Raw genomic sequence first — 16,392 nt, 5'->3', positions numbered from 1 at the left:
GGCAGTGAAAGCACAGTGTCCTGATCACTGGGCCACCAGGGAATTCCCAGATGCTCTTTTCTTTGCATGTTCAGCCCCACTGCCATCATCACTGTCATCTCCCACTCATTCATTCACTGACTCAGTGGATATGTATTGGGTATTCATCATGTGCCAGTCACATTTTAAAGGACTAGACGTAACAGTAGACACTTTTAACAAGATCTCTGCTTTATGGAGTTTGCATTCTCAGACAGGCACTGTGTTAAACAATCAACGTGTATTATTTTACTTAATCCTTACAGCAGCTCTGTGAGGTAGGTAATATTATCCCCATTTTGTAGATTGAGAAGCTAAGTTAAGTGATGTGTCCAGTATCACACAGCGGGGTCTGAGGTCAGGGCAGAGGGACTCTGATGGCTGGGCCCTGAGCTGTTTTGCTGGCTCCCAGGGAACAATGACTGGGTAGCAAATGAATTGCACGTGTCAGTTGTACATTTGTGTGGGTTTTCAGTGTCACACATGGGAGGTAGAACCTTCACGGCAGTTTGGATATGAAGGCCAACCATGCATGCTTTCACTTGTCTCTGGTCTAGTTCAGAAGCATTTGGTTTTAGAAACAGACTTGTGCCTAGGCACAACTAGATTTGTGCCTTTTGATGAAGTGGGGAGAAAAGTCACCTCCCCAAGTAATATTTCTTCGGATTTTAGGGTTTTCACATGAATATTTTGCAGGTTTCATTTTCTTCTGGTATTGCCTTCATCTAGGACATTTTTGCAATGACATTACTCAAGTTCCGTGTTTTCTCAGCCCACGTTATTTGAAGTATTGCTTTTCCATCAGCAGCAAACTAAAAGCTCTTTCAGCACATGAGCGTGTTGTGGAGTTTTTCACTCATTTGTGTAACTTCCTCAAAGGTGGATGTTTATATTTGTGAGAGATTATTTGATCTTTTGGAATGCTGTTTGGGTAAAAGTAATTTATGTTTTTAGCCTTTACTATTACTATTATATTTTACATATATGTGTGTGTGTGTGTATATCTATATATATATCCAGATGAAGCCCTTAGAATTGACTGTAGATTGTCAGTAAAGAATGACTCTTGGGGGCTTCCCTGGTGGCACAGTGGTTGAGAGTCCGCCTGCCGATGCAGGGGACATGGGTTCGTGCCCCGGTCCGGGAGGATCCCACATGCCGCGGAGCGGCTGGGCCCGTGAGCCATGGCTGCTGAGCCTGCGTGTCCGGAGCCTGTGCTCCATGACGGGAGAGGCCACAGCGGTGAGAGGCCCGTGTACAGAAAAAAAAAAAAAAAAAAAAAGAATGATGCTTGGGACTTCCCTGGTGGTGCAGTGGTTAAGAATCCACCTGCCAATGCAGGGGACATGGGTTAGAGCCCTGGTCCGGGAAGATCCCACATGCTGTGGAGCAACTAAGCCCATGCACCACAACTACTGAGCCCGCTTGCCTAGAGCCCATGCTCCGCAACAAGAGAAGACACTGCAGTGGGAAGCCTGCACACCACCACGAAGAGTAGCCCCTGCTCTCCACAACTAGAGAAAGCCTGCGTGCAGCAAAGAAGACCCAATGCAGCCAAAAATAAATAAATAAACAAACAAACACATAAATAAACAAAAAAGGAGTGGTCTCAGCTATATATGGCTTCACTCTTTTTCTTCTAAATTTTATTGGAGTATAGTTGTTCAGTTATACATATACATATATTCAGTCTTTTTTAGATTCTTTTGTCATATAGGTTATCACAGAATATTGAGTAGAGTTCCCTGTGCTATGTAGGTCCTTGTCGGTTATCTATCTTATATATAGTAGTGTGTGTATGTTCATTCCAAGCTCCTGATTTATCCCTCCCCCTGCCCCATGTTTCCCCTTTGGTAACCATAAGTTTGTTTTCGATATCTGCAAGTCTGTTTCTGTTTTGTAAATAAGTTCATTTGTATCATTTTTAAAAATCAGATTCCACATATGAGGGATATCATAGGATATTTGTCTTTGTCTGTCTGACTTACTTCACCTAGTCTGGTAATCTCTAGGTCCATCCATGTTGCTGCAAATGGTGTTATTTCATTCCTTTTTACGGCTGAGTAATATTCCCTTGTATAGATGGACCACATCTTCTTCATCCATTCATCTGTTGATGGACATTTAGGTTGTTTCCATGACTTAGCTACTGTAAATAGTGCTGCAATGAACATTGGGGTGTATGTATCTTTTTTTTCTTTTATTTACTGTTTTATACAGCAGGTTCTTATTAGTCATCCATTTTATCCACACCAGTGTATCCATGTCAATCCCAATCTCCCAATTCATCACACCACCATCCCCACCTGCCGCCGCTTTCCCCCCTTGGTGTCCATACGTTTGTTCTCTACATCTGTGTCTCAATTTCCGCCCTGCAAAACTTTTTTATACAGCAGGTTCTTATTAGTTATCTATTTTATACATGTTAGTGTATATATGTCAATCCCAATCTCCCCCCCAATCTTTTATTAAGAAAATTGCAAAAATACAGGAAAGTCCAAAGAATTGTATAGTGAACAATAAACCCACCACGTGAATTCTGTAATTGTTAACATTTTGCTGTATTTGCTTTTACATGTGTCAGTTTGCATGGTGTGTTTGAGGACAGAATACTTCTTAAGTAGTAATTTACATAATGCTCAGAGATCTTTGCCAAGGAATTCAGTTTTAGATGCCTGTTAATGCATATGTCCAGTTATATTATTATGTCAGAGTGAGGCATTAGAGAGATAAAGTCTAGGTTTTATGATGTGGAAATATGCTGGGTTTTGTAATTTTAGGATGGAGTACTAAATTGAGAGTATTTTGCTGTAGTTGGACAAAGTCTAAAGAACTTGAAAAATCTGACATAGTTTGAAACCCCAAGTGACTCTATAAATTTGTAGAACTAAAGTTATTTGGGTGACCTCAGTGATAAAAAATGGAGCCAGGCAATGCAAACCCATTGGAAGTGTCTGAGGAATGTCAGAGATAAGTCAGTCTTCTGGGTAGTTCTGGCTTAGAGCAATCTACGTGTAAAATGTATCAAAAGGTCAGAATTGTCTTAAGAATAATAGGGATGTGCAAGTGTTTCCACACAATTAATTGTTCTTCTGATACTTTTTCCACCCTCAGAAACATATCTCTTTAAAACTTCCTTCTTCTTTCTGACATAATTCCCCTCTTCTCCTTCACATCAAGGAGCTGTTCTTCTGTCTTGAGGTTGTTTGGAAGACATATGCTTGTTTTATGCTGGCTGATATTTTCTTTTACTTAATTTTTTTGGTAACAGAAATGATGGTGCTGGATCTAAAAGAATAGGAGCTAAGTGACTTAAACAGCATCCTTGCTTCTTCTGTATTTACCCAGAGAATTTTTAAATACAGACACACGTCAAATGAACATTTTGGGAATTCCCATGTTTTCTGTTATGTGACTTGGCTTCCCTGGCAACCTTCTGACTTCAGTCCCAGGGGTTGTGGCTACTTGGGTGGCAGGTCCTGACTCTGCTGCCTGCTGCTGACCTTGGGCATGTCACTTAAAGCCTCGTTTCTGATTTGCTAACTGAGGGGCTTGGAGCAAGGAATTTTTCAGTTTTTCTCCACCAGCACTAAAAATTCCTTGGTTCTGTGTTCACTAATTTAAGTTTTTGTGGAGGTTAGAATACTTTTTATAACTATTGGGCTGATGATCTTATGTAATGGCCCTTATTATTTGTCAACTAAGATTAGAAAGTGTATTTTCAAGCATGTATTAACTACATGGAAACTAGATGGAAACAACATTCTGTTTGCACATGTGTGTGCCTGTATGTATAGATTATGCATGTGTACATATGTATTCATTTTTCATGCAAGATAAGGAATTAAAAGTTTATATGTCTAAACTAGAATCTTGTCTTTAATATTATGTAAGAATCTTGTCTGTTGCATGTATAGAGCCATTCACATTATTTTATGAAAAGTTATTTTCTTAAAAAACTCTTGCCATGTGTTTGTCCAGGATAACTTGGAAACTTCTGCTTAAACTGTTTTCTTCTATGGACTATGATTTTAAAAATTGAAACAAATTAAAATTGAAAATCTGCTCCACAGATGTAACCTTGTTTTCCCATTTGGCAACCCCTCCATCCCCAGTAACTAATATAAAATGATCTGAAAATGTTGCTTTATCTTTTGGGCATACTTTAAATGGAAGATCTTTCATCAAAAGGTACAGCAAGACTTAACCCTTAAACCTCTGGTCTATCCCTTTTTTTTTTTTTTTTTTTTTAAACAATTCAATGTTAATTTTTGAGAAAATAGTGACCCTTTGAGATAACAGGGACTTCCAGCGTAGGGCACTGTAGGGCACTGCTACTTCACTGAAAAACGAAGTAACTCCAGCAAGCCACACAGAGTAAGTATACACCCGCTATTTTGCAAATCACAAAATTATTTTGAAGGGCTGCTCTTGAGGCAGGGTTTTTATGACCATCACATTCCAGCTGTGGTTTTGGAGACAGAATGTTTACTACCGCTGGAAACACAAGGATGGTAGGTGTGTATTCTTCCTGCTGAAAAGGCTTAAGAAAACAGCTGAGGTTCCCTTCAAGTGAGTAAACCTTTATTCAGCAAACTCTGGAGCTGCGTTCCTATGGAACTTTGGTGGTAATTCTGGAATGTGAGGCCAACAGCAGCGCAGTCATGGGCGAGCCGAGGCCCTGACGGCAGACTGTCCTGCCTAATCGCTGCCGGCAGCCCATGGAAAACCACTTTCTGGTTAAGTCTGCATCATACTCCTCCACCAATGGAAAAAATTGAACATGATGAGGGTGTGTAGCTAGCAGACAAAAATATATCCAGCATTGCACAGGATCTGTTTTTAGCTCTTAACGGCCGAGCATTTGAAGTGTTAGACGTTGTTTCCTGCCTTACCATGGGCAGGAAGAAGAGGGAGTCCACGGATGTGTATATAGACCTTGACTCTGGGAAACTTGGTGGACTAATGAAAAGAGCCTGAGAAGAACTGGCTACATCCAAAGTTCTGGCAAAGGTAAGGGTATAAAAGTTTATTTTCCCCCTTTTGCAGTTGAGACTTCATGTTATCTGTGAGATATCTGTGTTTCTTGAAATGTTCCTTTTGGTAACGTCACCATGTGCCGAATTTTGTTTTACATTATTTTGTACTTGGGCTGCCCACGTTGGTGTGCATGAGGGAACAGTCCCTTTCACGTTGAGTGTCCGTATGCTTTCACACACCTATTAGTGCTTTATCACAGCTGCCCATCCCGTTTTAACTGATTAACTCTCTCCCGAAGCTGATGGTGTATGTTGTATGGATTTGTTTTTCCTGCTATCTCAGGAAAGTGCTATTTCTCAGTCTGACCATGTGAAAGCACTGATGGCTGTGGCCTTATCTTTCCCAGTTAATTCTTCCAGGGCACGAAGGAGATTAAATATTATAGTTTCCTGCTCATTATGTAACTTGCTCAGGCCTTGCTTTTGAGCTGAGTGAGCTCCTTGGTTTAAGAGTTTCGGCTTGTAATTTGATGTTCACTCTTTATTCACGTTTATCCTTAACTTTTGTCTCCAACTTTCTGAGAAAGAAAGGGAATCCTTCGTCGTGTGTGTGTGGCGGGGGGGGGGGGGGGGGGGGAGGGCGGCGGCGGGGAGCACTTTATTTAAGTAGGATGATTGATTCATGGTATAACCCCTCAGGGGCGGCTCATTCATTAGGCGTCTGTCTGAGCGCTGAGTTTATCAGCCAGGACTGAGGGACCCGGCTCAGCAGAGCGCTTCCCTCAGCTTTATGTTAATTTGGCCAAGCATGTAATTCTCGGAAAATTGGTAGGTGGAGAGACAGAAATAGGAAGCTTTCTTGCAGTCATTGTAACTTGGAAGATTATTTATAGAATTTCTGGAAAGTAAGTGTACTGAAGAACAGCTGCTAGAGTTTTCCCTAACACGTCTCAGCGTTTCACTGTGGCCCTCCGTCATACTTAGGGATTCTAAGTTTTGTACTTACTTTCAGCTGAATGAGGTTATGAGTTATTTTAAGGTGGGTGGTGTGTGTGCCTCTTCAGTGTGTGTCTTCCTTTACAGAAATGTCTTTTAGGGATGGAGGAATGTGAGTGCTGTCCAGGTAGGTTAGAATTAATAGAAATGCTGGTAGTGTTTTATTTCTCGCTCTTCCTTTGAAAGTAGAAATTGCTGCTGTGACAGAGCCGGCAGCCACGTAGAGCAGGGACAGAGTAAGCCCCACCTGTCTTCTTGTGTAGTCGCATTAACACATGTCGGCCACTTTGATTTTCGCCAGAGCTTGTAGACAGAAACTGAAGTCTGTTGAAGAACCTTCTGACTCCGCTCCATACTGACATGGTGTTTTGAATGCAAGTAGATAACACCTTTCTTTCAATACTTTAGTGCAGAGGGAGCGACTTGCAAAGCCTTCTGCTTACCCCAGGCCTGATCTAGGAGGCCCAGAAGTGCGAGATAAGGGCTGGGCTCCTTGCCAAGAGATTATCCTTCTGAAGTGGTCCTTCACTTAACCACTAAGTAGAGCAGATGATTCTGTCTTGGTGGTCCAAGACTGTGTTCGAGAAGAGCCATATTCCCTTTTCCAGAAGTATAAAGTTAGCGTAGGGTCCCTGCGACCTCTTCCTATTCAACAGCTATCGAATGAATGTGGAAACAACACAGAGAGAAGCCTAGAGGGAAAAGCTCACACTCCTTAAATACCTAACGGGGCCCCTTTCTGTGTCTGTCTGTGCCTTCAGGTTTAGCCCACTTTGTAAGACTCACTTACATAAAGATAATAAACCCCATTAGTGAGATCCCTTAAAAGGGGAGTAATAATAAGTATAAATAAATAAATAATAATTGGCATTTGTCATTTGAAATTGTGTTCCTTAAATAAGGAACAAGATAAAATGGTTTTACTGGAGAAACCAAAAAAATAAAATTAGATAAAGGTATGGACTCAAAATAAATAACAATAATATTAGAGACAGGGAAAAGAAATAATAGTAGTTGATAAACCTGAATTTCTGGCTGTTGACACAGAAGGGTTCTAAACATTGTGTTTATAACAGTTTGAATTTTAGTAATGGTGGGTTGAGTGTCTTTTGATTATTCAGTTCTATCTCAGATGGACTCCCAAATGCTAGGAGGTGTTAATGTCAGTATCCCAGGAATACATGGTACACTCTATTGTCAGCTATTTATAGTCTGTAGTATTGTAGAGTTGAAAAGGGACCTTAGGCAATCTTTCAAATGGGAAAACTGAAAACCTACAGAAATGAAATGGCATGTCCAAAGTTACCAAGATGGTTGGCTGCTGGGCTGGGATGTGATACCAGTTATCTTGTTGGTCTTTCCCTACACTACCTGTCTCTTTAATTGGGAATACTTTGGCTCATTCTGATTTATCTTTTTTTTGTGTGTGTGATACGCGGACCTCTCACTGTTGTGGCCTCTCCGGTTGCGGAGCACAGGCTCTGGACGCGCAGGCTCAGCGGCTGTGGCCCACGGGCCCAGCTGCTCCACGGCATGTGGGATCTTCCCGGGCCGGGGCACGAACCCGTGTCCCCTGCATCGGCAGGCGGACTCTCAACCACTGCGCCACCAGGGAAGCCCCTCTGATATAAATTGACACATACGTACCCGTTTTCCTCTGTCCCTCCCTCTCTCTCTCTCTCCCTCCCTTCCTTCCTTCCTTCCTTTCATTGACTTACATACTTACTTACTTACCAAACTAGACAGGCCTAAAGCTCTAGTCAGAGACAAGACAAAGACTTTTGTTTTTCTTGGATCCTAATGAAGTTCAAAGCTGTACACTCAGTCGATGGTCATCATTCCCATTGACTATTGCCAGAGAGAGAGTTAGGTGCCCATGTGTTAACCTGTATGATAAGGCAGCTTTGGCTAGACTTCATCTGTCAATCTGTCCCTCTTTGTGGCCTTATATTGAGAGGTTTTTTTCCCCATGATCCCACTCTAATAGAAGACTGACGTTTTCATTAGTTCTGTGCCTGGCAAGAGAGGCTCTGGAAGGGAACAGAAGACAGCAGATGGACTTTAGCTTTGGTGCCAAGGTAACGTTAAGGCCCTTTTGGAAAAATAAACTTTACATATAAAGTGATAGACTAAGTAATCATTTTGTTCTAGGAAAGGGATGTGATAAGTGCTGCAGGTAGTGTTGGGATGAAGTTGGTCCAGGGTGTTCCTAAAACTTAAATAAAGGTTTAGAAATCCTGGGTATCTTTAGGACAACACTGGAAAGAAATTATAATCCCCATCCTGTTTTTGTACTTGACCTTGACACATCTCTAGTTGCAGAATTGAGTAGGATTGCTGAGATGTGAAGGGCTAAAGAGATGCGGAGTGTATGGGCTGGGAAAGACAAAAGCTAAATGTCCATACCATTTAAAGCCAATGAAAAGAAACTCTGAGTGGAGAGAATGAAAATAGATTTGTTTTCAGGTCATCTGTAGCCACTCCTGGAAGGTAGAGTGACAAGTGAAAGGCAGCATTGTTCACAGACAGACATAAGCCAAGAAAAACCAAGATATCAAAAGGTAATAGAGTAAAGAGCTTCATGAAAAGCGTACCCCCATTCATGGAACACAGACACACACACAGAGTCACATATATGTATATACATATATATTCCATTGACAATTGATCACAAATTAATCAAAAGTTAAATACAAAACAACTCCCAAACCCAGAAGTAACCGGAACATAGCAAAACCCTTGACTTACTTTTTCTACCCTACATGTGACCTAGAGAGGAAAAAAACTGGAAATTATAAGGCGGCACAGTGAGAAATAATTTGCCAAAAAGTTCCTTACTAGAGTTGATACCCTTTTGTCCTGGTGCCTTACCTCATGTGTTTATTATTAGTTCTCAGATGTTTTTCTGAAGTTTCTCTAATAGAGCGTCGTGGCTCTAGGGCCAGTTCCCCCTCTGGTGCATGAACAGGCTTGGGGAGAAGCCTCCTTCCCCTTTGGCTAATAAAGGACAACACCAGAATTTCCTCTCTCTCTCCTGCCACATCAAATTCTCGGATTTACACACACACACACACACACACACACACACACACACACACACACCTTTTACATTCCTACGGATTTACACACACACACACACACACACACACACACACACACACACACACACACACACACACACACACACACACACACACACACCTTTTACATTCCTACCGCCTGATTCTCCCTTCTTTGCAGTAAAACTCCTTGACGAGTCATCTCTATTCACCATCTTCAATTTCATGGACCTCAGACTCACTCCAGCCCAGCTTCCTCCACCTGGACTCTGCTCCGGTCAAGTTCGCCGGTGGCCTGCACGGGGCTGAGTCCAGGGCTCTGTTCTCAGTCCTCGTTACATGAAGCGCCAGAAGCATTTGGTCCTTGCTCATGATCTCCTCCCTGAAAAGCCTTTTTTCAGTGGGCTTTGTCGGCAGCATACTTCCTTGGTTTCCCCTTAATTGGATGCACTGACCGACCGCTCTTCCTGTTTCTCCTTATTTCTTGGCCTCTTGGTGTTGGAGCACTACCGGGCCTCTTTGGGCCTCTTCTCTTCCCTTTGTTTACTTATTCCCTCGGGGGGCTCATCCAGTGTATGTTTTTGTTTTTGTTTTTTTTTTTTTTTTGTGGTACGTGGGCCTCTCACTGCTGTGGCCTCGCCCGCTGCGGAGCACAGGCTCCGGACGCGCAGGCCCAGCGGCCGTGGCTCACGGGCCCAGCCGCTCCGCGGCACGCGGGATCTTCCCGGACCGGGGCACGAACCCGTGTCCCCTGCATCGGCAGGCGGACTCCCAACCACTGCGCCACCAGGGAAGCCCCCAGTGTATGTTTTAAATACCATCTTCACGTGGGTGATAGAAAATTTGTACCTCAGGCCCATCTCTCCCTGGAACTCTAGGCTCCTAAATCCCAGTGTCTACTCAGCGTTGCCACCTTGATGTCCAGTGGGCGTCTCCCACCTGACAAAAGCAGACCCCACCCCTCTCTTCCTCCCAAGCCCGCTCTGCTCTGCCCTTCCCATTCTCCCAGTGCCATAGTCTGAGGATCGTGGTGTCGTCCTTGACCTGTCACCACTCACTCCCAACCACCTGAGACTCCTGTTGGCTCTCCCTTCACCTGTCTGCAGACTCCTAACCCTCCCACCTGAGCCCCACCCACATCACCTCTCATGTGAATTATCCTCCCAGCCCAGCAGGCCCTGGCTTCCCCCTTGCTGCCAGCAGTCCAGATCCTCAGGGCAGCTGCAGGGGTCCTCTTGAAATATGCCCCATGATGAGCCGTCTCTATTCACAGCCCTCTAATCATGACTTGCCATCTCAGTGTGAAAGCCAGAGCCCATACAATGTCCCTTCGGGCTGCGCCCTCTGGTTCCTTGTCCCCTCTGACGGCTCCTGCTCTAGCCGAGCTGACTTCCTGCCTGTCCACCAATCTGGGCATTTGTACCTTCTGTCCTCTGCTTCAGAGGCTCTTTCTTTCCCCAGAATCCGCATGTTCTCCCCTCCAGCAAGTCCTTGCTTAAACGTCACCAGTCATGAGGACTTCTCTGCTCCGCTTTCTAGACCTATAGCTCCCCTCTCCCGACATTGCCTATTTCCCCCTTCCCCCTTTATTTTTTTGCTAAAGTACTTAATCGCCTTCTAATATATAATTTACTTACCTTCTTGGTTTATCGTTCAGTCTCCCCACTATAATATAAGCTCCATGAAAGGAATTTTTTTGTGGGGGAGGTGTATTTATTGCTGTATCCCAGGGCCCAGAACAGTTCTAGCACAGACTAGTTGCTCAGGAAACATTTGTCACATTATTCAGTGGAAGTATATCCTACTCAGGATACCCGATGAGGTAGCTAAAGCAACCTAATGTAAGTGCTAAATATCATTGACTGCCTGTGCTTTAGCTCAAAATGTAAATTTTATATTTTACTTTGTGATCTATGTTTCTTTATTATGGCAACAATGTTTCAATTACTTAGCATTAGATGAAATGGAAACTTCAGGAAGATTCCCCTTGGTTATTCTATGGTCTTGATACTTAGAATAATGACCATGTAGCTTAAACTATCAAGGAAAAAAAGCTCTCATTTGTGCAATGTTGTTGCAAAGCAGCAGAATAGAATAACTACATTTTAAACTTCCGGCTCCTTAGTTAACTTAAAATTGCAGTTTTCCATTTTATCATGTTCCCATCCCCAGCTGTGGAAGCCTTTGCTGCTTGGAGAACGGAGACCGCTGGGGAAAGGTATTTATGAAAGGGGCGTGGATCCCAGTCATTCTTCTGAAGGAGGAACTGAAAGTTAGATTGTACTTTTTAAAAAAAGATACGGGTTGTTTTCAGGTTTAAAAAGCACAGAAACATTTAAAATTGTATTGATGTAAATACATATATTTTTTTAAAAATTAAAGAAATCCAGGTTGGATTTCTGCCTTTGCCCCTTCGGGATCTTGGTCAAATTATTTAATCCCTGGAGGCTAACATTTCCTTTCCTATAAAACAGGGATGATTAGCTAAGCTCTTGGAGTCCTTGTGCCCTGGGTAGCCCTGGCACACAGCATCTCAGGACATATTAAATCCTTCCCTGTCTCTCTGCATGCCCATCTACTTGAGGTATCAAAACTTTTCAATTCCTGTAAATTATGAAATTTAAACTATACATACTAATGCTATTCTTTTTTTTTTCCCCCTGAAAGTTTCTGTAAAGTTACTAGCTAAAATCTAATCAGGTTTATTTTGAATAATGTATGATTTATGGAAAAGTTCAGCAGTGATGGGTTTAATTTTACCTTCAGGCCCAAGAACAACTTATATTGTGGCTTTAAGACGTAGACCTATAGAAATGAAGGCTTCAATCAGGCTACAAGCCGAATGGAAGGAAAATAGTTACACATTTATGAGGGTGAGGAAAGCCCCTGTTTAAATGAGGGGAAAAATGTGTGCTTTAAGCCTGTTCATTTTTTAACTTAAGTGGAACAGTATATAATGAAGAAATACTTTGCTAAGAATAACCTGGTACAGTGACCGCGGTGTATTTTGTTCACGGAACACAACTGAGGTTTAGGAGTGCGATGCCTGTTTCTGATTTACTGAAGCACGTGCTTACAGACAGGTCTCCGAGCCCGTGAGAAGCCATGTGGTTATAGCCTGGGATTCCGACGCATGGTCTTCTGTTTTCCTCTTGGTGTGAAGCTTGGGAGGTGCCTACCCATGTCTGAACTCACTTATTGTGGAATGGCTCATGTTCCTAAAAGTTAAAAAAGAGAGGTTATTTAAAAGTCATGCAAACCATTTTGAATCCCAAGTTACAAAAGAGGGTTGTTTAAAAGTCATGCTGACCGTTTTGAATCTTGTGCATCTTTGGTTCCAGCCGTCACCAAAGCAGTATAAGGTCTGCAGAGACCAGGCTGTTGGCCAAATTGTGGATGAGACTTGAAGTACACTTGGGAGAAAATGCAGAGTGGGACTCAACATTTGATATATATATATATTTAATGTCAGCGATTTTTTTTATAAATTTATTTTTATTTAATTAATTAATTATTTTTTGCCTGTGTTGGGTCTTTGTTGCTGTGCGCGGGCTTTCTCTAGTTGCAGAGAGCCGGGGCTACTCTTCATTGCGGTGCGCAGGCTTCTCATTGCGGTGGCTTCTCTTGTTGCAGAGCATGGGCTCTAAGCACACGAGCTTCAGTAGTTGTGGCGCGTGGGCTCGGTAGCTGTGGCTCTTGAGTGCAGGCTCAGTAGTTGTGGTGCATGGGCTTAGTTGCTCTGCGGCTTGTGGGTCTTCCCGGACCAGGGCTCGAACCTGTGTTCCCTGCATTGGCAGGTGGATTCTTAACCACTGTGCCACCAGGGAAGTCCCAACATTTGATACTTAAAAAAAAAAAAAAATTCCGTGCTACTGTGTTAGAAAGAGCAGGGATGAAAATGGATGAGATGCATTTTGATAATTTTTGAAAGAAAAATAAAAAAGTTTTATCTTTACATGGATGGTTTTATTTTAGACTATGTTAGTTCTATAATTTTTATTGAAAAGTTGATTTTTAAAAAACCCCTGAAATATTTTCAGTTTCTGTGATGGCTCAGAGGTAGCTGGGCCTCTCAACTCACTGACATTCCAGAAACATACCAGTAATATTTGTGGGACTGTTGGTCTCACCACGTCTCTCATAAACTCAATGCTGTTAAAGTTGTTGTAAACTCGCTTATTGATTCTGCAAATGTTTCCTGTTAATCATTGCTCCCCCTTCCTACACAAGCTGATAAGCCCCTCTGGGGAAGGGATCAGATCATGTATCACTCTTGTTTCTCTCCAGTGCCCAGCACACGGGTGGATGTATAGGCGGGTCTGCGGAAATTCAAGTTGAGTTGGTGAGTGGAACTCTTATTTCACATCAGTTCCCAAGTTTCTGCGAACACTAAGGACATTTTCTTCTTTTGCCAACGCTGCCTCCCACGCTGGGCTTCGAGCTACTGATTACTGTGGACTCCTTCCCAGATGGTGTCCCAGAGTGTCCCTAGGAGACGGCTCATGTGTGGTGCTCCTGGGGACAGTGGGGAGGGTGCGAAGGTGATGGGCGGGGACAGTCAAGGTCTCCCCCAGCCTCCTCTCCCTCATCCCTCCTTCCCCTCTTACCTCTTCCTCCTCGTCTCTCTCAACGTTACCCCTGACACTTGTGCTCAGCCCCTGCTGCCCTTGTCACCTCTCCTGAGCAAGCTGGGGGCTTTCTCTGCTTAGTTCACTTGTTGATTCAGTCACATACGGATTCAGCAGGTGGTCCTGGAGCGCCCGTGTCTTTGGATGTACCATTTTCTATTCCTTGGAATGTCCTTTTCTGTCTCCATCTCGCAGAATCTCACACATCCTCAAGACACAGTTCTTTGGCTGACTTCTTTATGGGGTCATTTTTAACTTTCATAGGAAGGGTCTGAATGTCCAAGGAAAGTTCCTCTTAATCTGTAGCCTGCAGAAGGGTGGGGACGTCACATGTGGTGCCCAGAACTGCACATCAATAACGGAGAGTCCTTTTCTCTCTCGCTCTTCTTCTTTCTAGCTGAAGCGTTTGCCTTGGGTGATGATTCTTTGGATGTTTCAAGACTCTCTAGACTTGGGTTGTCCTTGGGTCTTATTAGAATGGACGTGCCATTCTGATGAAACTGCTACTTGCGGTTTTATAAGTCATTGTTTTCAAGTTCTTTTTTCAGACCGTTACTCAAGGAGGTATAATTTTACTTCACCACCCAGTATACAGGCAAACATACAAGCACGCAAAAAATTCTAATGTCATAGAACAATTTTTACCATTATTGGGATACAATTCTCTATTTTCTATTTTATTATAGTTTCTGCTCCATTCCTATTCTATTCTGTTCCTTTGAAAATACTGGTATTAAATCATTAAATGAATTTCATGAGCCAACAATGCATCATGAACCCTTGGACAAACACTTCTGTAAGCAATGCTGCAGATGTTAAAGTTTTTTTTTTTTATGAAAACAGGTGTGAGTGCTGAGACCCTGCTTGTGAGAAATTGGCTTACTGAGGTGATGTGCTCTGCCGAAAGCTGGGCTATTGTCTCTGTGGAATTTATTGCTTTTCCCCTGCTGAATACCAGCCGTGTTTGTCGACTGAGGTCCTGTTAGGCATCCCTTCTGCAGATTGGTTTGTCTTTTCATCTGTTAATATGCATTTGGAAGGAATCCTGCTGAATTGAAATAGACCCAATGGGGCTCCACAATGGCTACTTAGCTTTTGACGCCCTTAGCAGCAGCCCGCTTTCTGCCCACTTTATTTATAAGGGTTACGCTCCCTCAGCACTATTCCTATGGAGACCAGATGTTCCTTTCTCCTGCCTCTTCATACAAACTGGGTTCAAGTTTTCTTATGATTAGAAATGAGCTCCTTCGAGTCCGGGTATCCGTGCATTTGGAGTGCGCTTCCTTGAGGCAAGATGGGAGAAGCAGCTTCAGGCTGTATTTACAGAGTTTGTTAGTAAGTTTGGGTCCTTGACAGAGTTTGAATGCTTTGGTTTTAGATTTTCCGGCGTATTTGTTCTTGTATTTTAGTGTTTTTACTGAGACAGGCAGTAACATTTTAAGGCAGGGTTTCTCAGCCTCAACACTAATGACGTATGGAGTCAAGTAATTATTTATTGTGGGGACTGTCCTGTGCGCTGTAAGATCTTTAGCATCTCTGAACTCTACCTGCTCGATGCCAGTGCCCCAGCGTGACAACCAAAAATGTTTCTAGATATTGCCAGGTGTCCCCTGGGGACCAACATCGCCGTGGCTGAGATTCGCCAGCTGTTCAGTGAACACTTCGGTTACATTTCTACACTTTCTAGCATGTAATAATACAAGTACATGATTTGTGTCATTGTTTCTGTTGACATTTGACACGTGTGTGGCAAGTTAGATAGTTTTATATGCCGTAACTATTGGGGAATTGATCAAAATCAGCGCTAACAATGGAACTTGGAAAGTTCCAAATTTATATAATAAACATATGTAATAATTAATGTACTGATTAATAGTTAATAAAATGAAACAGCAGACTGTTATAAGATCTGATATCATAGTACACCAAGTTAAATTTATCACTAAAAATTAATAATAGTACTGTATATTTGTGTTTCACAGTTTTTTTAGGTGGTTTCACATATATTTCCACACTTGATTCTCTATCCATGAGGTAGGTAGGACAGATATTTTTATCCTCAAGTTGCAGATGGGGAAAAAGAGATTCAGAAAGCATAAGTAGTTCGACCTACAACTCACATGTTATTTAAGAGCTGGAAGCAGGTCTTAAACCCAAGTTCTGTGACACAAACCAGACAAGGATTCTGAGATTTGTCTCCTTAATGAGTGAAGCTCCCCTCAGCCTCCCACCCCTCAGTAAAGGGAACCAAGTAGATATTGTTATGATTAACGGTCAGTCCTTTTCTTATCTTTTTTCCAGCTCTTATCACTATCTGAAATGTTTGTCTTGTCCAATGATGAGGCTCCTCTTTCAGTATAGAAATCTTTCTGAAATTACGTGAGAAGCCTTGTTGGTATCTTGTTGGGCGCCCCTTAACTGCCTCGCCAAGGCGTAGGTCTGGCTTTTGTTCCGTGTCCCCACGCCTCCGCTCTGCGCGCCGTCACCGGTCAGCCCCCAGCCCTCCGCACAGCCGCATCTGGCCTGCTCGGGTCGCCTCTGATTTCCCTGTAGTTGCTCCATCTGGGCAGCCGGCACAGGCGGAGACCAAGCAGGGTTGGAGGATTTTAGTTTCCTTTGCTCTGAGCTCTGTATTATGTGGAAGCAGAGAATTTGCCGGTCTGACACATCAGTTCAAGGCCAAGCTCAAGGCAAGTGAAGAAACGGTAAATC

The sequence above is a fragment of the Leucopleurus acutus genome (assembly GCF_964270905.1).
Source record: "Leucopleurus acutus genome assembly, chromosome: 15".
NCBI lineage: Eukaryota > Metazoa > Chordata > Mammalia > Artiodactyla > Delphinidae > Leucopleurus > Leucopleurus acutus.
This window is presented reverse-complemented; position numbering follows the sequence as displayed.